This window comes from Ovis canadensis, chromosome 4, assembly GCF_042477335.2.
Source record: "Ovis canadensis isolate MfBH-ARS-UI-01 breed Bighorn chromosome 4, ARS-UI_OviCan_v2, whole genome shotgun sequence".
NCBI lineage: Eukaryota > Metazoa > Chordata > Mammalia > Artiodactyla > Bovidae > Ovis > Ovis canadensis.
In genome coordinates this window covers 56,988,320-57,012,736 of record NC_091248.1, presented here as the reverse complement: position 1 = coordinate 57,012,736, position 24,417 = coordinate 56,988,320, and the positions used below count along the sequence as shown (strand labels likewise).

Genomic DNA, 24,417 nt, shown 5'->3' with positions numbered 1-24,417 from the left:
AACAATGTTTTTGAATACAATTAGCAGAGTGTGATTATGTACAGGAGGCCAGAGAGACAAAGAGAAATAGTTGGCATAGCAGGAAAGTCTTAGCATGACAGGGTGACTACATTTAACCCTTGACAATACACAAAGGCAGGAACACTTTGTAAATCTATATAATTAAGTGAAATTCTCAATAGCTTCCCTATAAATCTCTAGAGAGGAGGCTGGCTAAAGGTTAGATTCTATAGTTGTCACTGCTCTAGTTGAATGGTCTTGATTTGACCCCTAAATGACAATCATACCTAGGAAAAAGAATCACTAATGCATTTGATACATATTTCTTCTCCATTACTAAGTCAGAGACTTCAAAAATAAAAGCTAAGAGACACGTTATACAAAAAAGAGCTTGCTCAAATCTAAAATCTTAGAAGTACCACGTTTTTGTCCTCAAGTATTAAACCCTTGAGGCCAAGTCTAAGCAGGAGATGCAAAAGTATCAGGAAAATGAGCTATCGGAATCTAATGTGTTCTATTCCATAAATTAACATGCAACACAAGAATTCATGTGGCTCCTGAGACTGGCCAGGGTCAAAGGTAATTACTGCCAGAAATTTACATATTGAAAAGGGATCTGGCTTTCCATTCAGTCTTTCCTTATTCTCCACTAGCTCCTATGGTCAGAGATGGCTGTATGTCCTGGTTTACCCAAGACAGTCCCAGCAAATGCTTATTTAACTGGGACTTGAAAATTAATTTTTATTCTCAAGTTTTTCCAGTTTGGATGACAGATTATACACTCATTCATTTAAAGCCCAAATTTCTTAATTTTATTCCCTAAATACTTCTTAAACCAATCTACTTCTTTGCCTCCAAACTCTTTACACTTTCAACTTTCATGAGGATTAATGCAGAAATCACATATCTAGTCTTCTTATTTTATACTTGCTCTGCTCAAATTCATTTTAAATTACACATATTGCAAGGAGTCTTTTTAAAACAAAATTATGACACTACACTCCTTAAAAGTTTTCCATGTTCCCATTTATGTTTAGATATATAAAGACCTGAATGATCCTGCCTCTCAAGCCCCAGCCGGCAACATTCCATTCTCTCCTTTCTTTTCTAATTCTTCAACCACATTGGATTTCCTGTAGGTCTCAGAACATTCAAATCTGCCATCTCTCTTTCTAGAATAAACTTCCTCCTCTGAACTTCCTTATTCTGGTCTTATTGCTACTCATCCTTTCAATTTCAGTTTAAATACCGCTTCCTCAGATAAATCTTCACACATTTCCATAGATTAAGCAAGGTCTGCTTTTACAGTAATGACAATAATGCACAATCCTTCATAACACTCAGCTAGATGATTCTATATAAGTAATATATTTCATATATAGTTTATATTGTAACCCCACTAGTTTAAAAATTCTAAGAAAAGAGGCATCATATTTTATCTTGCTTGTTATTAGATTTCCAACACCTGAACATACAATGAATGTTCAACAGTTTTATGTTAAAATAACAACCAAAGGGGAGTTCCAATTTTAGATAGCTAAATATAAAGTATCTATTTACTCCTTGACTTTAAATACCATATCTCAATATGTACACCAATATTTCACAATACCTATTACCTTTTGCTTAATTCTACTTCATCAATGAACAAAAGATAAACTGGATTTTGCCCGACAGACATCAGATTAAGGTGAAAAGTACATGTAGTTGGCACATCTAATTATTTCATATTTATCTCAATTATATTGTAATCAACAATGTGATTATGGATCAACATTTCTATTCACAAGGTACTTCTAATGCTTTCATTTTTCTCCTTTCTATTAATTTTGGTAAAATGGGGAGAATATAATAAAATGTTCCAATAATCACACAAGTATTGATGTGTAACACTGTTTACACTGTTTAAATGTTTGGCTAAAAGGAAACTTCATGAAATAATTACTAATAGTTGTCAACTGAAGTATGAAAAGCTGCATCAAGTATGTAAAAATCAACATACAGGTATCAAAGTATGCATTATTAGAAAGTCAAATATGAAATTTAAAAACCAATTATAGTATGATTCAGTTGATATTTAGGATATATATCTGTTAGGGTAAATTCAGCTATAATAGAAGGAAATTCAACTTATGTGTCTTGATCAATAAAGATATTTGATTTTCTCATATAACAAGAACTTTGAAGGTTGTTAGTTTCAAGGTTTGCCATAGTGGTTCAAGCATGTTATTGGGAACTCAAGCTCATTTTATCTTTCTGTTATTTATTCTCACCTTTTTTCTGTAGATCTTTTAAACTCACGGTTATAAGATAGCTGCCTCAACTCCAAATACAAAATTCTCCTACAACCACAGTCATAAGGAATGAAGTAGCAGGGAAAATAGAACCTTCTCTTCTGGAGCCCCTCTTTTTGAGTAAAAGTGTCCCTTTCAGAAGCTATCAAGATCTACATTATGTTTCATTGACCAGAACTGGATCATCACTACCAGATATATCACTAACAAAAGGGAATGGAATTATCAAAATTGGCTTAAAGCAATCATGATTTATCTCCTGGGATGAGGAAAGTCTGAGAACTTTCCTGAGAAATCTTCCCTGAGAACAAAGGATCTCAGCCCTCTGTATGAACAAATATGCTATGCTAAAACATCTATCATAGAACTCTGAAGAGCTGGAATTATATCAGATTTCTCTGGATTAAAAAATCAAAATGATAACAGTGTAAATTACATATTTAAAATGTTGTTTCCATATATTCTAACATAAAAGAGTTCTAGGGGCAAACAACTATTTCTAATACAGAAGGGACTAAATTAAAATTAAAACCATATACATTGTTAGAAACTTTCTATTTTTTGAAAATATAAATATCTGGGAAGTTTTACAGACTCAAAATATCTGGCACAAAAATAAACCTTTTTTTTCAGAGCCATTTTCATCAATGCTCACACCAAATACATTTTTACTAATTGGTAAAAGTTTTATTTAGCTGTAAGGCTTTTATAACCATGTTACAGTTATGGAAGACAAAAGACAAGCAAAAATACAGAGACTAATTTCATACTCAAACTCTCACTTACATTTTACCTGTAATTATATTCTTCACTTTATATTACATCAAACCCAATGACAAAAAAAGTCATCTCAAATCACATCAACCTTGCAGTTGCATCCCAGAGAAATACTGGCTCTGAACCAAGTACCCAGGTACTAACTAGTTTAGCTTTAATTCAGAGCAGATGGACGAGGGTTTTCAAGGTCAAATCTAGAGGATCTTTTTGGAGAATACCTCATGGTCTTGCAACATAGCAGATGGTGAAAATATTTTAGGGCTATTTTCAAATGATGTTAGCAAAACTACATTTCTATCAATTGCCTTTTATAGCTTCCATAAACATGACTTTCCTTCCAAATGAAGAGTTAAAATGATATAGCTTAGCAGGGCTTTTCTGAGATGTCATTATCAACAATGACACACTGAGTATTTATATTCCAAGTTCAGAGATGAATTGCAGGAGAGGAAGCAGTGGATCTCCTGAGATAAACAGACAGATATTGATAAATGATGTTATAATGCATATCCTATTTTCCTGTAAAGAGGGAAAAAATTCTATCTCCTGTTATAGTAGACTTTTAAATTGATGCTTCTTTTTGGAAGATAAGCACAGCATAATATTTATTTTTGACCCTGTAAACAAGTAACAACTCCAGATATATCATAAATGTCAAATAAGTTGTATATGGGGGGGGCTGTAACTTTTATTTTCAAGATAAATTATTGTGGTGGATATATGCCATGTGGGACAATGCCAGGTATCTATCTACTCATTCTACCCTGATTTTCTCTGGAGAAACTTTTATACCTATTGTCTAAAACCTTACTGAAACAATAATTCCTATTTTCTATCAATCAATCCCAAGAGGAGAGTAGAATAGTCTCAGATTCTTTACATTTCTCTAACCTGCCAGGGCTGGAGAAATGGCATCAATTAGGCTAACAATACCCTTTCCTGGGAATTTGAATCTTGAGTGATGCAAGGATAAGAGTGATACAAGGATAAGAGTGATACAAGTATAGAGTTCATTTGTTACAGTAGCAAAGGTAGGAGAGGTGATGCTATCTAATTAAGACTGTTCCTGCTACTCTGGTTCTTATTTCCCAGACCCCTCCAATTTTTGGTTTCAGACCAATTATAAACCAGATCTCCTTATTCTAACAAATTCTCTGTCACTTAACTAGAATCTAATTCTATTATTTATAGTAAATTAAAAAAATACAAAGAAGCAAAATTAGACAATATAAAATATCTACATTATTTTGTAACCTTTTTTTCCATCAATGAATCTTTACATTTTTTATGGTCAATGAAAATAGTGTTTACACTGATAAACTTCAGGCTTCCCAGGTGACACTAGTGGTAAATAACCTGCCTGCCAATGCAGGAGACATGAGATGTGGATTTGATCCTTGGGTCGGGAGAATCCCCTAGGGGAGAACATGACAACCCACTCCAGTATTCTTGCATGGAGAATCCCATGGACAGAGGAACCTGGAGGGCTACAATCCATAGGGTTGCAAAGAGTCAAACACGACTGAAGTGACTTAGCATGGGTACACACAGGTAAACTTTAATGGTTACCTAGCTGGTGGGCTACAGTCCAGAGGGTCACAAAGTGTTGGACAGCGCTGAGTGACTAAGCACAGCACACAGCACAGCATATCTTTGCATGGATATACTACAGTCTACTAGAATCCATTTAACCAATACTGGATATTTGAATGGTTCCCTTTTATAACCATTATAAATAGCATTCTGTCATTGAATATGCATATGTCATTGAATACAGTTTTGATATATTTACCTTATAATAAATTTCTAAAAGTGGAATTGTTGAGGTAAAAGATAAAGGCGATTTTTTAAGCTTTGAATTATGCAGATGTTTCCACCACAAGGAAGGCTGTACCTATGTACCATGCTATTAGCAGTGTAGGACAGTGCCCATTTTGAGAATATCTTATCCATTACTTTGATTCTGCTGCTAAGTCATTCAGTTGTGTCTGACTCTGCGCGACCCCATAGACGGCTGCCCACCAAGCTTCCCCATCCCTGGGATTCTCCAGGCAAGAACACTGGAGTGGGTTGCCATTTCCTTCTCCAATGCATGAAAGTGAAATGTGAAAGTGAAGAGACTATGCTGTTGTTGTTGTTCCGTGACCAAGTCATGTCCGACTCTTTGTGACCTCATGGACTGCAGCACACCAGGCCTCCCTGTCCCTCAACATCTCCAGGAGTTTGTCCAAGTTCATATCCATTGAATTGGTGATGAGATGGTTGGATGGCATCACCGATTTATCACCATAAGAGACTATGAAGTCATTCAACTTTACTTGCCCAAAAGCACAATAGAAAGTACTCATCTTTGGTTTGAGAGGTCTCATGTAATAAAGAAGAGTTTCAACAGAATGCAATGCATGCCTCATACTAGTTAAGAGTTTTCCATAGAGTTCTTAGTACAACTGAATACAAACCAATTCCATATGTATTTCTTGGTGGACGGATACTGCCAAAAGCTCTCATAGTGAGTAAGGAAGAGCAAGAAAAGAGAATCAAAGAAAACCCAGCCATCTACCATTATAGCTACACCTCAGAGCTAACTGGCTAATACACTCAAAGAAAGGAAATCAAAAGATTTCATTCTACCAGAAGTATATTTACACAAAAGACATGCCTAAAATCCATCATCTATACCTGGAAAGAGCCTGAAAAACACAAAGTCTAGCCATGCCTCCCCGTGTTTTCTCTGGATGGTTCTATAAAAATCACATGGCATCTTCCTGAGTCGACTGGCTTTTATTTTACCTGATGTAACAGTGGATGTTGCTGAAAAATAAATGAAGCATCTAGGTAAATATGTGCTCAAAGGATAGTATCTCGGTTAGAGGATAATGAGACCCATTATTATAACTTTAGCTGCTGTGTACTAAAAAAACACACCCATAAACACACCTTTGGAATTTTTGCATTTATTGTGAACTAAACAGGTATATTAGCATATGTCTGTGTGTGTGCATATGAATGTATGTGTGAGCATGTGTGTGTGTAATCTGAACAAATCCAATGGTCTTGAGTGGCCTGATTTCAATGAGGTGTTAGTTCAGAGAATCACAGTTTATATAGGGGAAAAAAGTAATTAAAATACTTCAACTATTTGCTCAGTTTCTCAGAAGATAAATGCTTTTAATGGAGAGCAAGTATTCTGAGAATTATTTTCTTCCTGATTCAGATTGCATTAACACAGCAGCTATTTCCTGAATCATTTCTCCAAATCTCAACTCCCAGTTGTCTGAATTCAGCCTGGTTTTTTTTTCCTCTGTCTTCCCTCTTTATCCATCAGCTACTTATAATGTAGAATCTTATTTCTTAAGTATTTCCTCTGCTTAAAATAATATCTGATTATATACAACAAAGATGTATCCAAGTGCTAACATGGTAAGCACCTACAGCACAGGCAAGTCCAAGAATATTGTGATAATTCAAGAAGTAATTGATCAGATACTCAGATGACACCACCCTTATGGCAGAAAGCGAAGAAAAACTAAAGAGCTGCTTGATGAAAGTGAAACAGGAGAGTGAAAAAGTTGGCTTAAAACTCAACATTCAAAAAATGAAGATCATGGCATCCGGTCCCATCACTTCAAGGCAAATAGATGAGGAAACAATGGAAACAGTGAGAGAATTTATTTATTTGGGCTCCAAAATCACTGCAGATGGTGACTTCAGCCATGAAATGAAAAAGATATTTGCTCCTTGGAAGAAAAGCTATGACCAACCTAGACAGTATATTAAAAAGCAGAAATATTATTTTGCTGACAAAGTACTGTCTAGTCAAAGCTATGGATTTTCCCAGTAGTCATGTATGGATGTGAGTTAGACTATAAAGCAAGCTGAGCACCAAAGAATTGATGCTTTTGACCTGTGTTGTTGGAGACGACTCTTGAGAGTCCCTTGGATTGCAAGGAGATCAAACCAGTCAATCCTAAAGGAACTCAGTCCTGAAAATTCATTGGAAATACTGATGCTGGAAGCTGAAACTCCAATACTTTGGCCACCTCACGTGAAGAACTGACTCATTGGAAAAGACACTGATGCTGGGAAAGACTGAAGGCAGGAGAAAAAGGGGACGACAGAGAATGAGATGGTTGGATGGCATCACCGACTCAATGGACATGAGTTTGAGCAAGGTCCGGGAGTTGGTGATGGACAGGGAAGCCCGGCGTGCTGCAGTCCATGGGGTTGCAAGAGTCAGACTTAACTGAGCGACTGAACTGAACTGAATTCTAATTAAACGTTAATAACGCTTTCTCTGACATATTCAAATATAATTCATGACAGAACAACCTCACAAAGTGGTAGATAAGGTGTTCTATGTCACTTTTAAAGGTTTCTGGTCCAATTACTCCATACCTATTTTGCAATGCAAAAGGGCTTTATAAACAAAGGCTTCAAAAAACAGAGGGTTTTACTTTTCCTAAGACAAAAGCAAATAGTGCTTTAACACTTCACTAGTGGATGCACTGCTGTCTTATATGATTACAGCCATTCTTAATTTTTTAATCAAAGGGGAAACTTATCCTGGAAAGAAACAAATGGCTCATATATGCATGTATCTAGAAAATCTGATTATCAAAAGAACCATCATACGTGCAAATAATCTCAAAGAGTCATAGAGATTATTCTAGTGATGTAGTGAAACTATGGTGATATTTTGAAGTGCTTTTTGACTATAAATTTGCACCACTTTATTTCTAAAGCCACTGTCTGTACTGTAGAGAACACACACAAATGAATTTTTTGTTAAAAAAAGACCAATCTCCTAGGTAAAACAAATTCCACGATACATTATTAGTACCTAAAGCTTTCATCTTTTCTTTTAAAAAAGTGAGGTACTTGTATTATTATGTGTTGGAAGGAGAAGAGGGTTACATTGTCAGCACTAGTGATTTGTCAAGAGTTCATCTTTTTGCAATTTTATGGCAAATGTTGATTGAGGTCTCAGGCATGCTTTTTTTGTTCTCTCATAATTACTTAACCTATTTGACCATTCTGAATTTGCATAGTGATACTTCCTTAATGTTAACTTTCATTATATGAAACATCTGTTTAGATGCATATGCTGAGTAAATGACTTTATACAATCTAAATTTATATTTATATCATAAAAATAAAATAGGCTCAGTATTAATGAAATTAATTTTTTGACAATCCAAAATATGCAATCAATGACTAAAGCTAAACACAGTTAAGGTATGCTGGGCAGCTCACAGTGTCTTTGAACAAAGGTCAATAAATTATGTACATTTTTGTATAGCCAAATGTTTCCCTCACTAGCTGCCTAACAATCAGATGAAATTATTTCTTAGTTTTATTTCAGTCTATAATATTTAGAAGCACTGAAATTATTGTCTGTGGAGAATCACATTTGGAATAGTTTTTGAAAGCTTTCTTTTTAATTCAATCCAATACATTATCAAGTATGTATTAGATGTCTTCTATGTGCAATATGTCTCAGTACTTATGAAAGACAAATTAGAGTATATCTACTTTCAACGATCCTATATGCTAACGTAAGAGGAGGATAAAGAGTTGACAATTACATTGCAAAACATAATTGCTACATTAGACAGGTACAAAGCACAGTGAGGTCTTCTCATAACTACTCTTTCTTCATACTAAATATTTAACTCATCAAAAGTTTTTTTTCTTAATTGCCTCTCAAATATGTTGACTTCTCTCCATTTCTTATCATCCCACTCCAAGCTATAAGTTTGCTGGCATTTATTGATCTTCCTGTATGCCCATATTAATGTTTTCCATCCAGTTTGGGGATTTTCCAGTCATTATTTATTCAAGTATTCTTTCTGTATCTTTCTCTCTTCTCTCCTTTAAGGACTTCTCTTGGATATATGTTGATATACTTGATGGTTTTTCACTGTTCTACAAGTCTTTACATTGTTCTTTATTATTTTTTTTCTTTCTGTTGCTCCTACTGTATAATCTTAATGAAACTGTCTTTAACTGAGTTTCAATGAAACTGTCTTTAACTGATTAAATTCTCATTGAGCCACTCTAGTAAGTTTATCATTTTGGTTACTGTACTTTTCAACTCCAAAATTTCTATTTGGTTCATTTCTATAATTCATATTTTTTACCTGTTTTCCCTTTTTGGTGAGATACCAGTCCATCCTAAAGGAGATCAATCCTGGGTGTCCATTGGAAGGACTGAGGCTGAAGCTGAAACTCCAATACTTTGGCCACCTCATGTGAAGAGTTGACTCATTGGAAAAGACCCTGATGCTGGGAGGGATTGGGAGCAGGAGAAGAAGGGGATGACAGAGGATGAGATGGCTGGATGACATCACCAACTCGATGGATATGAGTTTGAGTAAACTCTGGGAGTTGATGATGGACAGGGAGGCCTGGCGTGCTGTGATTCATGGAGTTGCAAAGAGTCAGACACGACTGAGTGAGTGAACTGAACTGAACTCAACTGAACTGAACCGAACATATTTTCCTTTAATTCTTTAGAAACAGTTTCATTTAGTTATTTGAACATATGTCCAAGAGCTGGTTTAAAGCCCAAGTCTAATACCTGTGCTTCCTTCAAAACACTTTCTATTGATTGCTTCCCCCTACCCCATATATGGGCCATAATTTCTTACTTCTTTGCATGCTTCAAAATATACCTACCTAGACATTTTTAATAATATAGTGTGGCAAAATCTAAAAAAGATTCCTCTCTCCCCAGGGATGATTTTTGTGGCTGTTATGGTTGTTAGTTTATTTGGAGACTTTTCTGGGTTCCTTCTTTAAAAAACATAAAGTCTTTATACTTTGTTGTTTCTAGCCACTGAAGTCTCTGATCAGTTAGCTTAGTGGTCAGCTAGTATTTTGAAAAAAAATATTTCCTTAAATTCTTTGAGCCAAAATTCTTCCAGCTTTTGCTGACGGCTCTTTTGTGTATTCAGGGGCATATCTTCAGTGCTCTGGCAGGCAGTTTAAACGTGTCTTAGCCTTAACTTCTCATTCACACATGACCAGAGGATGAGAGATTAGGGCCTTTTCATATCTTTCTAGGACATGTGAGCAGTCCTTCATATGCATGTGGCTTCCTAAATTATCAGAAATATGTTGGAGTTTTTCAAAGCCTCCTATAGGCATCTCACTCCACCGTTTCTCTTTTTAAGTTTTTGACCAGCTTTTCATGAGCACCATATGGTTAATACCACCTCTGGTACTTGTAATGTTAAACATTGTTTTCAATAATTTTCTTGGGCATGAGACAAAGGGAGCTTTAAGTTAGGTCAAATAAGGACAAACTCTGACAATGTAACTCTTCTGTGAGGAGCTACACTGTTCAAATAATAACAATTTCATAAGGATGAGACTTTGGAGACACTCCAAACCCATTCTGCCCACTATGATACTGGTTTTCTCAGCTATCATAGTTATGAGATTATTGATTTTCAAGCCTACCATACAGAGTTGGGGAGAGAGATGAGGGATTAAGGAAAGGTAAAATGCCACAAAGATCTTTGTTTTTAATGAAATTTAGCCAGTTTTCCTGGATAAATAATTCTTAGACTGCTGTAAGCCTTTAGTTAATTTCTAGAGTTCTGAAAAAGAACATTTTGACTTATTTTGCTAATAAGTGTTCTTAATGCTTTGTGGATTTCTGGACGTCTTCACTCTGTGATGATGAAAACATGATATTACTTTTGTCTGCTAAATTTATTTTAAATTTGGTAAGGGAAACTAAAAGATCTTCCCAATTTTTAAACATTTAGAATTAAAATGTCCCTTTCAAAATGTGAACAATTTAAAACATTTTTAGGAAACAGGTCAAAATATGCATTTGTAAATATAGAAAATATTCCATTAGTGAGTCTAGTAGCTGCTGCTAGCCAAAGGGAAGGAGGGTCTGACTAAAAAGTATGAACATTTTAGTACTGATTCTCTTAGTTGAATCCCTTATATTTATTTAGGCATTTGTCAAGTATTTGGAGTCTAGTTACTGGAAATAAAAGGTTTAATTTATTTCTTCTTTGTTTATAAAGAAGATTAATGCAAAGCAATCAAATATATCCTACCTATCTCCTCCATAAGTTTAAAGAAAAAAAAAACTCACTAAATTCCATGGAATCAGTGATTTCAGGATCATTTCTCCAGAGAACAGATCATTAGAAATGTCTTCTAAAAATATCAACAATTATTCAGGAGTAGTAAATGACTGTATGCAAATCAAAGATATTCAGTTTAGAGTCAAGTTCTGGGACATCTTTAGAGGACAAATGGAACAAGGTTGCTCTCCTTTGTCAGAATAGACAGATATGCAATGACTAGTGCAGGTTCATCCATGAAAAAATAAGATCTTTAAAAAATTTCTTTAAGTTGTTCTTATGGTCACCATTCACCATTAACACAGATTCAATACTTTACATTCAAGGTTGTGCAATGTCTAAACAAGTCTTCTATAGCACAGTTATAATGTAAAGATAAGGAGTGTTTAACAAACGTTCTATCAAGGCTTTTATAATGAATCAATATTGAGTTTAAAGAATATTCATGTGTTAAATGCAGAGACATTACTTTGGCAACAAAGGTCCATCTAGTCAAAGCTATGGTTTTTCCAGCAGTAGATGTGACAATTGGACCATAAAGAAGGCTGAGTGCAGAACTGATGCTTTTGAACTGTGGTGTTGGAGAAGATTCTTCAGAGTCCCTTGGACAGTGATGACATCATATCAGTCCATCCTAAAGGAAATCAATCCTGCATATTCATTGGAAGGGCTGATGCTGAAGCTGAAACTCCAATACTTTGGCCACCTGATGTGAAGAACGGACTCATTGGAAAAGACACTGATGCTGGGAAAGACTGAAGGCAGGAGGAGAAGGGGACAACAGAAGATGAGATGGTTGGATGGCATCACTGGCTCTACGGACATGAGTTTGAGCAAGCTCTGGGAGTCGGTGACGGACAGGGAAGCCTGGTGTGCTGCAGTTCATGGGGTTGCAAAGAGTCGGACATGACTGAGTGACTGAACTGATGATTTGTAAGTGGCAATAATGAGTGGTGACACTTCTCCTAGACCATTTAGGGTCTCCTGCATCGCAACTGGATTCTTTACCAACTGAGCTATGAGGGAAGAACTACTATCTAGGAACAGATGGATCTTAAGGACTACCTTTTAGTTGATTTGCAATGTAATGATTCCTTGATTGATGACACACTCCATAGAATATTAGGTGACATTTTCTGAAAGATTTTGTAGACATGAGGAAAAGTAAATCTGAATTCATAGCTCATGAGATATGTGCACACAAGTAAATGAATTAAATATATGAGGCCTAAATTTAAAAACGACTGTCATTAGTCATCTGATAGATTACTTTTGGTAGTGGTGTTGTTTAGTCACACTAAGTTGTGTTTGATTTTTTTGTGAGACTGTAGCCAGAGACTGTAGCCTGCCAGGCTCCTTTAATAGATAGCATACCTTACTTGGGTTTCTCAGCCTTCTGTCACAAATATGAAAACTTTCTTCTCTATTTTAGAAAGAACACAAACATACATAGTAAGTCATATCCATGGTATCTGTAGACCACACTGGAGTTTTACCAAAGGTGAATTCTGATACTATGTTAAATATTGTGTGGATTTCATCCTTCATACAAGTTACAATGACTTCCTTGATTTATCACACACTGTTCTCACAGTAGTGTACAACTCAGCACATAGTTTGTCCTTTTCACTACAGTTCCACTTAGGAATTAAGATTTAAGATCCTTTTTTCCCCTCTTTAGAAAGTCTTAAATATTTCTTTTGCATTATATTTTAACACTTTGAAGTTTAACAGATTTTATCTCTTATTAACTCCTTTTCCTAGACTCTCTTATTCAGCAATTATTCACAGTAAATTATATTTGCTAACTTTTAACCTAGCTTTTCACGGTGCTTGAGATGTTTTAGCTTTGATTATCCTCTCTCAAGTTCCTCATCACAGAAGATGATTGTTCTTGAAGCCTGTTACTCTCCCACTGCACTAGAAAAAAAAGAAAGTCTTCCCTTGGCAACAACAAAAACTAAGTCAACTAAGAAATGTCACACCAAGCAACATAATTCTTTCACAGAAATATTTCTAATGTAACCATAATTCATCTAAAAGAGAATGTTTGTATTAGCAAGATTTTAACCATTGTTGCCTATTATTTCTGATGCCAAAACTGAACAAAATGGTGTACTTATACTGCTTAAAAGATTATAGATAGATAGTGGGATATTATTTTTAATACTATTCTATATCTACTTCTTTATAAAAATGTACTTTATTAGAGTTGTGTCAACAGACTTTTCTTTCAAGGGCTAATTAATAAATACTTTAAGTTTTTTGAACTATATGGTCTCTTTTGCAACTACTGAACTCATTGAAGCAGTAATGGACAACACATAAATGAATGTACAGGGCTGTGTTCCAATAAAACTTTATTTATGAACACAAACATTTGAATATCATATAATTTTCACAACACAAATTATTCTTCCTTTGAATTTTTAAACCATTTAAAGTGCAAAAACTATATAATTAGCCATAAAACAGAGGCCACTTGATCCATAAGCCATAGTTTTCTGACACTGTTTTAAACTATGGTATTGAGTTTTATTTTTTTAGTAGCTTTTGATGCATACTCTACAGAACACTAATCAGAAGAAAAAGGGACACATTTGTTCTTCATTATAAAGTGTAAAATTCAACTAAATTTTTCAGTCTCATTTTAAAAAATTAAGGTCTATAGCATTTCCTGAGTAACAAAAACAAAAGGTCAAATTTTAAGCTATTATGAAATTCATCTAGGCAGTAAATTTTTGTTAGTTGAGCTAGCTGATTGGGGTTTGGATACAGTGGGTTTTGTTTGATTTGCTAAATGCTTTGCCTTGTGAAGTTCCTGAACATATTCATTTGCAGAACATGACAGATATACTGCAGCTTGTAATTAGTTCCAAGGTAAAGGTTCTTGAGTAATACTATGATTTTGACATTGAAAAGCTTTTTTGTATGGGAAAAACAGGTTTCAAAGTTTAAGCAAATATTGAAAACATTGATTTGTTTTTCTTTTTAACTTCCCCCAAATAAATCAATAGCAACAACAACAAAGATACTGATATTATTTATGCATCATAAATGAGTAATTATGCACTCAGTACTATTAATTTCTATAAAAAACTTATTATTTCTTGAAAACATTTCTATATCTTCCCAATCTCTAGTTTAAACTACAAGTTTACAAAGAGATGTTGTATTGTTGCAGACAGCACACAAAAACTAGGCACTAGTTTCTCTTTATTCTTGTCTACAAATGTTCAGTGCATTTCTCATTTTAACTCAAGAGTTGATGATGGTTGAGTCCTAAGGCCCATGCCTACTGGGCTTATCTTGATCTCTTTTCAGGCTTTATTACATCAACCCCTGCTTTTTTTTTTTTTTTAAACCAACTATTCCTTCCTTCCCTTTATAACCTCACCACTTTATTCTCTCTTTCTAGTTTTTTGCAATAGGTATGACCCAAACTTTACTTATATTAAATCCAAAATTTTTACACTTGCTTTGCATGCATGTATGCTCAGTCACTCAGTCATGTCCAACTTTGTGATCACATGGACTGCAGAGTTATAAAAAGTAAGTTTGTCTAAATCTGACTTTTTGACTTATTAATACAGAAAACTCATGGTTGGCATTTTCTTTAGGTCAGGAATTACAAAGAATTTTTTAATTGAATTTTTGTGCTACTCCAACCCTAAGATTTAGTAAATGAGGTAATCTAGGCTGAGTTTTTGCAATGACTTATTCTGGAATTCAGAAGCCAAGTACACAGGAATGATGATCGATAAACCACTAAAAAGTAGAATGACTCTTGACTAGAGAAGCTCAGTTCTGAATAACTGAGTCTCTAGCTTAGAATAACTAACACTGATAGTTATTAGCGCTAATAACTAGCATTGATAGTTATCCTGAGGCACACTATGCCTGTTTAGGATGATGAAGATCCAGAGTATGGGGCAGGGCTGGGCTTGCAGATACAAGTAGGCTAGTTGTGCACTGTGGCTTCTCCCTATTTCCTCTCGTTCTTTGCCCTGCCCTATGCCCCTGGAGGCTGACCTCTACACAGAACATCACCTGGACCCTGAGAAGTGCAGTTTCAATTAGATTAGGCCAATGTGAGGCACAGGGAAGAGATCAGAGTAAGGGACAAAAGAGGTCAGCATATGCAATATTTCCCAGCACCCTTCCAGCCAGGAAGCAGCTTTTGCAGCAGGTGTGTTCTATCTAAAGCCACTAGTCCTTTCAAGTGTTCCTTCTCCTATCACCATCACTCTCCCTGTTCACTACCATACATCTTCACATCCTTTGTGTAACAGTTTTCTTGGACATCTATTCCCTGGGTGCCTTGCCAGCATCCTGAGTTCATTGCCATAACCCAGCCACACCTCTATAGAGGGTGCATTCATTTAACTCTCCTAAATTACTCATTTAGAAGGTCATCTACTCCCTTCCAAGTTCTAACTTTTACACAGAACAACCTTTTAGACTTTCTTTTTTTTTTTTTTTAAACATTGGTATTTTCATTCCTGTATTTGTGTATTTTTTTTTTTAGTTTTTTAATTTTTACATTTTAAAATCTTTAATTCTTACATGCATTCCCAATATTAGAATATTTTCAGGAATCTGAAGCCAAGGAGATCGTGATAATATTTAATACTCATGTGATCCATGCCTTCCTTGAACAAAAGGATGAATTATTATTTATATAGTTCATTAAAATCTTTTAACCTCTGGAAACCAAAGCAATCAATTGTGTCCATGCATCAATTCTCTTTCTTTCTCAAGAGTCTCAAGTTTATTTTCACTAGCAACCAGAGCTAGTTCAGAATTCCCTGACAGTCTAAAATGTAAGATGGCTTTAAACAATGGATATCAAATGCAATTCTCTAAAAGAAACATCACTTAAGGGTAAAATATTGCTGTGATTTTTATAAAAAATTATTGATCATCTCTCCAACAGCCTTTTCAAGTAGCAAATTTTCATTCTGCTTGAGAGTCACCAAACTAAAAAATTTGTAAAACCACAAAATAATGTAAAATATAAGAAAGGGAGTTGAAAAAATGGTAAAATACAATAAATATGCCTATTATTCTCAGTTCCATTCAGTCCAGTTCAGTTGCTCAGTCATGTCTGACTTTTTGCGACCCCATGAATCACAGCATGCCAGGCCTCCCTGTCCATCACTAACTCCCAGAGTCTACTCAAACTCATGTCCATTGAGTCAGTGATGTCATCCAACCATCTCATCCTCTGTCATCCCCATCTCCTCCTGCCCTCAATCTTCCCCCTCATCAGGGTCTTTTCAAATAAGTCAGCTCTTCACATCAGGTAGCCAAAGTATTGGAGTTTCAGCTTCAACATCAGTCCTTCCAATGAACACCCAGGACTGATCTCCTTTAGGATGGACTGGTTGGATCTCCTTGCAGTACAAGGACTCTCAAGAGTCTTCTCCAATTTGTTAATGTGGTGTATTACATTGATTGATTTGTGGATATTGAAGAATCCTTGCATCCCTGGGATAAAGCCCACTTGGTCATGATGTATGATCTTTTTAATATGTTGTTGGATTCTATTTGCTAGAATTTGTTAAGGATTTTTGCATCTATGTTCAGTGATATTGGCCTGTAGTTTTCTTTTTTTGTGACATCTTTGTCAGGTTTTGGTATTAGGGTAATGGTGGCCTCATAGAATGAGTTTGGAAGTTTACCTTCCTCTTCAATTTTCTGGAAGAGTTTGAGTAGGATAGGTGTTAGCTCTTCTCAAAATTTTTGGTAGAATTCAGCTGTGAAGCCATCTGGTCCTGTGCTTTTGTTTGCTGGAAGATTACTGATTACAGTTTCAATTTCCATGCTTGTGATGGGTCTCTCAAGATTTTCTATTTCTTCCTGGTTCAGTTTTGGTAAGTTGTACTATTCTAAGAATTTGTCCATTTCTTCCAAGTTGTCCATTTTATTTGCATATAGTTGCTGATAGTAGTCTCTTATGATCCTTTGTATTTCTGTGTTGTCTGTTGTGATCTCTCCATTTTCATTTCTAATTTTGTTGAATTGATTCTTCTCCCTTTGTTTCTTGATGAGTCTGGCTAATGGTTTGTCTATTTTATTTATCTTCTCAAAGAACCACCTTTTGGCTTTGTTGATTTTTGCTAAGGTCTTTTTCATTTATTTTGAATTTATTTCTGCCCTAATTTTTAAGATTTCTCTCCTTCTACTATCCATGGGGCTCTTCACTTCTTCCTTTTCTAGTTGCTTTAGGTGTAGAGTTAGACTATTTGACTTTTTTCATGTTTCTTGAGGTAAGCCTGTATTGCTATGAATCTTCCCCTTAGCACTGCTTTTACAGTGTCCCATAGGTTTTGGGTTTTTGTATTTTCATTTTCATTTGTTTCTATGCATATGTTTATTTATTTTTTTATTTCTTCTGTGATTTGTTGGTTATTCAGCAGCATGTGCTTCAGCCTCCATATGTTGGAATTTTTAATAGTTTTTATCCTGTAAATGACATCTAATCTTACTTAACTGTGATCATAAAAAATGCTTGGAATGATTTAAATCTTTTTGAATTTACCAAGGCTAGATTTAGGGCCCAAGATGTGATCTATACTGGAGAAGGTTCCATGTGCATTTGAGAAAAAGGCCAAATTCATTGTTTTGGGGTGAAATGTCCTATAGATATCAATTAGCTCTAACTGGTCTACTCTATCATTTAAAGTTTGTGTTTCCTTGTTAATTTTCTGTTTAGTTGATCTATCCATGGGTGTGAGTGGGGTATTAAAGTCTCCCACTATCATTGTGTTATTGTTAATTTCCCCTTTCACATTTGTTAGCATTTGTCTGACATATTGTGGTGCTCCTATGTTGGGTGCATATATATTTATAATTGTTATACTTCTTCTTGGATTTATCCTTTGATCATTGTGTAACATTAACACATTAACAAATTGAAAAATAAAAACCATATGATTATCTCAATAGATGCAGAGAAAGTCTTTGACAAAATTCAACATCCATTTATGATAAAAACCCTCTAGAAAGCAGGAATGGAAGGAGCATACCTCAACATAATAAAAACTATATATGACAAACCCACAGCAAACATTATCCTCAATGGTGAAAAATTGAAAGCATTTCCCCTAAAGTCAGGAACAAGACAAGGGTGCCCACTTTCACTGCTACTATTCAACATAGTTCTGGAAGATTTGGCAAGAGCAATCAGAGCAGAAAAAGAAATAAAAGAAATAAAAGGAATCCAAATCAGAAAAGAAGAAGTAAAACTCTCACTGTTTGCAGATGACATGATCCTCTACATAGAAAACCCTAAAGACTCAACCAGAAAATTATTAGAGCTGATCAATGAATATAGTAAAGTTGCAGGATATAAAATCAACACACAGAAATCCCTTGCATTCCTATACACATTTAATAATGAGAAAGTAGAAAAAGAAATTAAGGAAACAATTCCATTCACCATTGCAATGAAAATAAAATACTTAGGGATATACCTACCTAAAGAAACTAAAGACCTATATATAGAGAACTATAAAACATTGATGAAAGAAATCAAAGAGGACACTAATAGATGGAGAAATATACCATGATCATGGACCGGAAGAATCAATATAGTGAAAATGAATATACTACTCAAAGCAATCTACAGATTCAATGCAATCCCTATCAAGCTACCAGCGGGATTTTTCACAGAGCTAGAACAAATAATTTCACAATTTGTATGGAAATACAAAAAAACCTCGAATAGCCAAAGTAATCTTGAGAAAGAAGAATGGAACTGGAGGAATCAACCTACCTGACTTCAGGCTAAATTACAAAGCCACAGTCATCAAGACAGTATGGTACTGGCACAAAGACAGAAATATAGATCAATGGAACAAAATAGAAAGCCCAGAGATAAATCCACACATCTATGGACAGCTTATCTTCGACAAACGAGGCAAGAATATACAATGGATTAAAGACAATCTCTTTAACAAGTGGTGCTGGGAAAACTGGTCAACCACTTGTAAAAGAATGAAACTAGAACACTTTCTAACACCATACACAAAAATAAACTCAAAATGGATTAAAGATCTAAATGTAAGACCAGAAACTATAAAACTTCTAGAGGAGAACATAGGCAAAACACTCTCAGACATAAATCACAGCAGGATCCTCTATGATCCGCCTCCCAGAATACTGGAAATAAAAGTAAAAATAAATGAATGGGCTCTAATTAAAATTAAAAACTTCTGCACAACACAGGAAAATATAAGCAAGGTGAAAAGACAGCCTTCTGAATGGGAGAAAATAATAGCAAATGAAGCAATTGACAAACAACTAATCTCAAAAATATACAAGCAACTTATGCAGCTCAATTCCAGAAAAATAAATGACCCAATCAAAAAAATGGGTCAAAGAACTAAATAGACATTTCTCCAAAGAAGACATATGGATGGCTAACAAACACATGAAAAGATGCTCAACATCACTCATTATCAGAGAAATGCAAATCAAAGCCACAGTGAGGTACCATTTCACACCAGTCAGAATGGCTGCCATCCAAAAGTCTACAAGCAATAAATGCTGGAGAGGGTGTGGAGAAAAGGGAACCCTCTTACGCTGTTGGTGGGAATGCAAACTAGTACAGCCACTATGGAGAACAGTGTAGAAATTCCTTACAAAACTGGAAATAGAACTGCCTTATGAGCCAGCAATCCCACTGCTGGGCATACACACCAAGGAAACCAGAATTGAAAGAGACACGTATACTCTAATGTTCATCGCAGCACTGTTTATAATAGCCAGGACATGGAAGCAACCTAGATGTCCATCAGCAGATGAATGGATGGGAAAGCTGTGGTACATATACACAATGGAGTATTACTCAGCCATTAAAAAGAATACATTTGAATTGGTTCTAATGAGGTGGATGAAAGTGGAGCCGATTATACAGAGTGAAGTAAGACAGAAAGAAAAACACCAATACAGTATACTAACACATATATATGGAATTTAGAAAGACGGTAATGATAACCCTGTATGTGAGATAGCAAAAGTGACACAGATGTATAGAACAGTCTTTTAGACTCTGTGGGAGAGGGTGAGGGTGGGATAATTTGGGAGAATGGCACTGAAACATGTATATTACCATATGTGAAATGAATCGCCAGTGCAGGTTCAATGCATGATACAGGGTGCTTGGGGCTGGTGCACTGGGATGACCCTGAGGGATGGGATGGGGAGGGAGCTCGGATGGGGGTTCAGGATGAGGAACACATGTACACCCATGGCAGATTCATGTCAACATGGCAAAACCCCTAAAATATTGTAAAGTAATTAGCCTCTAATTAAAACAAATAAATTTATACTAAAAAATAATAAATAGTAAGCACTGACAACATAAAAAAATAAAAATAAAAAAAGAGTCTTCTCTGACATCACAGTTCAAAAGCATCAATTCTTCTGCACTCAGCTTTTCTTATAGTCTGAATCTCACATCCATACATGATTACTGGAAAAACCATAGCCTTGACTAGACAGACCTTTTTTGACAAAGTAATGTCTCTGCTTTTTAATATGCTATGTAGGTTGGTCATAACTTTCCTTCCAAGGAGTAAGAGTCTTTTAATTTCATGGCTACATTTAGCTACTCCTCACTAATGACTTAGTTTCTGGTATGGTTTTATATAGAGTAACAGTGAATTGTCACACCCACTCCATGATATAGATATCACAGTTTTCCTTATTATATAGATTAGGGAATTGAGGCATAGAGCTATCAAGCAACTTTTCCAGAGTCATAGTCTAGTATAAAAGAGAAGCTGTCATATCAGTGTCTTAGTTTTTCCTTATGGTAAGCAGAAACTATTCACTAAAATTTGTAGAATTTAAAATATGTATCAAAATCATCATTCGTGTTTTTTACTGTTACTGAAACCAACACAGCTGGGTTATACTAAGGGCTCTATTATATAAGGATGGATCAGGATGAAGAAGATCTCTGGTGGAGGACCACATAAATTATGAAGTTAGGACAACTGCAGAAGATTCAAAAGTAGGCCCAAAAGAAGTAGCATAGAATCAGCACAAAGAAACCTAAAGTCCATAGAAGAAGCCCCATCCATGACTGATGGGAAGGAGAGGCTGAGGTTCCAAGATGCCTTCCTAAGAGACAGTAATCCAAACTCAAAGGAACAGAATCATGATCTGTTAAAAAAAAAAAAAAAAGGCAAAGAGAGCTTAGGTACATCTGTTTAAAGGGGTACTGTGAAGCTAAGGGAGTTAATGCATATGGGAGTCCATTGCACTTAGAAACAGACTCAATTTTTATCTACCTACAGGTTTCCCTGGAATACATACTATGAAGTATGATGTTGTCTAGGCTCTTGGATATCTACAGTAAGAAGAACTGTTATATGTCCACTTTCAGGAAACCTCCCTAGAAACAGGTGGCATGCATCTTTTACTATCTTCTTACCTTCTGTCTTCCTCCTGACTGGAATATTCAAAAGTGGGGATTACAGATGGAGCTCACACAGCTCCCTGGGACCACGAGTTGGAAGGACTATGCTGAAGATACTGAAGTTCACAAGAAAAGGAGCCAGCGTCAATGGCAACTTGGTAGTGATCCTACCAAGCTTGAACTGATTCTTCGACAAACGAGAAACCTGTATTTAGGTTACTGGTATTTTTCCTTTCCTGTTATTCATCGTCTAAACTAAGAGTAATTGACAAAATACATAAAGCGCTCAACTACATTTACACTGTCTGTAATTAGACACATTAATGTTTGCTCTTATTGTTTTTGCTGTCATTTGCGCTATGGTAAAAATTAATAAAAGCTCAGTTTTGGCAGAAAAGGATGAGACGAAAACTTCAGAATGCTGAGAAACCAGTTATGCTACCTATGTAGACCTCAATTTGGGGCTGAAATATCAATCTCCATTTCTTCTTATATTTCTAAAACTAATTTTGAAATAATGTTCCAAATGCTGTCAAGATAGCGTGAGCCAGTCAAGGATTGCTGTAGTTGCTGTTTAGTTGTTAAGTTGTATCCAACTCTCTTTCAATCCCAATACTTGGATAATATATCAATATTTGATATAAACAATAAACAAGTCACTCAAACATCTCTATGGCAGGAAAAGCCTTATCTGTGTTTGAGACCATAGGATAATGATGTGTGGTGTGTCCAGGAGAGGGGAGAGGAAAGGAATAATTTTTCTTTTCTTATAGTGTCATGTAATGTTGTGAAAAAGCAACTGATATTTAAAGCTGGCAGAGGGCACCAGGCACTCAGAAAGGCAGCCCATTCTCTTTGAAAGGAGGTAGGACAAAATATAAATGACAAAAAGAGAGACAAAAGAGTTAGGGATGGAGACCCATCCCGGGGAGGGAATCATGAAGGAGGAGAAGTTTCCAAACACCAGGAAACCCTCTCACCCTCTCACCGGCGGGTGTGTGCAGAGTTTTGGAATCTCAGAGGGCAACATAATGGGGAGAAAAAACCCCCACAGAATACACGCCTAACTGCAACTTCCTGCAGAGAAGTAGCCCAGACACTTGTGTCTACCACCAGCGAGCAGGGGCTGAACAGAGAGGTGCGAGTTGCATGCTTAGGGTAAGGATTGGGCCTGAATGCCTTGAGGACAATCTGAGGGAGCTAACGTGAGATAGCAACCCAAACTGTGGGATAGCCAGAGAGAAAAAAAAAAAAAAGAGAGAGAGGGAGAGAGAGAACTTTCCCATGAAAAAGAGAACTTTCCCATGCACCTCTAACCTAAGGTGCAGCCTGACCCGTTCACAAAACAAGGGATTGAGCAAATACCAAAGGAGAGCTAGCAGGCTGAGGACTAGCCCATCCCCCTGCCAGCGTCAGAGAGGCAGGTGGCGACAGCCAGAGCCAGAAGGCAAGGGGCAATCTCAGCCCCAAAGACAGCGCCCTCCACCAAACTGTGGGCAGGTTCCCAGCTGCTAACCATGTCTTCCTGGGATCCTGGATGGTTGACATCTGCCAGGAGGGTTGCAGCCAGAGATCAGCTCCCCAAAGGAGCTACATGGCACACCTGAGTCAGCGCTCTTGTGGCACACCTGGAAAACCGAGCTGCTGTGACCAGGGAGGTGATTAACACACACAGTCCACCTGGGACAGTGAGCTCGCCAAACACCTGGTCACCTTAGCTGCTTGGACTTGGCAAGGGCTCAGAACACACGCCCAGCCAAGTCTGTGCCTTTGTGGAGTACCCAAGATCCTGAACCTGAGCAGCTTAGACCTAGGAAGTGTATGAAACCCAGGGCCTGCTTTGGACAGTTCCCCTGCAGAGCAACTTGGAGCCTGACCAGTGTAGACCGGGAAAGCACACATGCTGTGAGCTGGGGCAAACCCAGTGTGGCCCAGCCACTGTGAGCACTCCCCACCAAATATCTCATGCCAGTGATATTTGTTTGAAGTGTTCTTCCCTTCCCACAGCACAACTGAACAAGTGAGCCTAAATAAGTGACCACCTTCACTCCCTTGTGTCAAGGAAGAAATTAGACACTGAAGAGACTTGCAAAGAGAGGAAGTCAAAATAAACAAAGAAGAGGGAACTGCTCGGGAAGTGACAGGTGCAACAGATGAAAACCCTGTAGTTAGCATTGACTAAGCACTGAAAGGGGCCTATAGACCTTGAGAACTACAAGCTGGAACAAGGAAATATTTGAAACTGAACTGACCCCACACTGTCCTCAACAGCTCCAGAGAAATTCCTAGATATATTTTTACTATTATCATTTTTAAGTTCTTTCTTACTCCTCTAATTTTCATTTTTATAACCTACTATTACCTTGCCAAAAAAAACCCCTATTATTAAAGGAAACTTAATGAATTAGAAATGAGGACAACCTCAGAGACCTCTAGGACAATGTTGAATGCCCCAACATTTGAATCATAGGAGTCCCAGAAGAAGAAGACAAAAAGAAAGGCCATGAGAAAATACTTGAGGAGATAATAGTTGAAAACTTGCCTAAAAATGGGAAAGGAAATAGTCATCCAAATCCAAGAAACTCAAAGAGTCCCAAACAGGATAAACCCAAGGTGAAACACCACAAGACACATATTAATCAAATTAATGAAGATCAAACACAAACAGCAAATATTAAAAGCAGCAAGGGAAAAGCAACAAATAACACACAAGGGGATTCCTAAAAGGATAACAGCTGATCTTTCAATAGAAATTCTTTAGGCCAGAAGGGAATGGAAGGACACTTAAAGTGATGAAAGAGAAAAA

General features: G+C 36.3%; 1 protein-coding gene across 3 annotated transcripts in view; it reads right to left on the bottom strand.

Annotated features, from left to right (window-relative positions):
* The window catches only part of MAGI2 (membrane associated guanylate kinase, WW and PDZ domain containing 2), a 1,500,648-nt gene that overhangs the window by 1,109,306 nt on the left and 366,925 nt on the right, over positions 1–24,417 (bottom strand). The gene's annotated exons all lie outside the window — the stretch shown is intronic.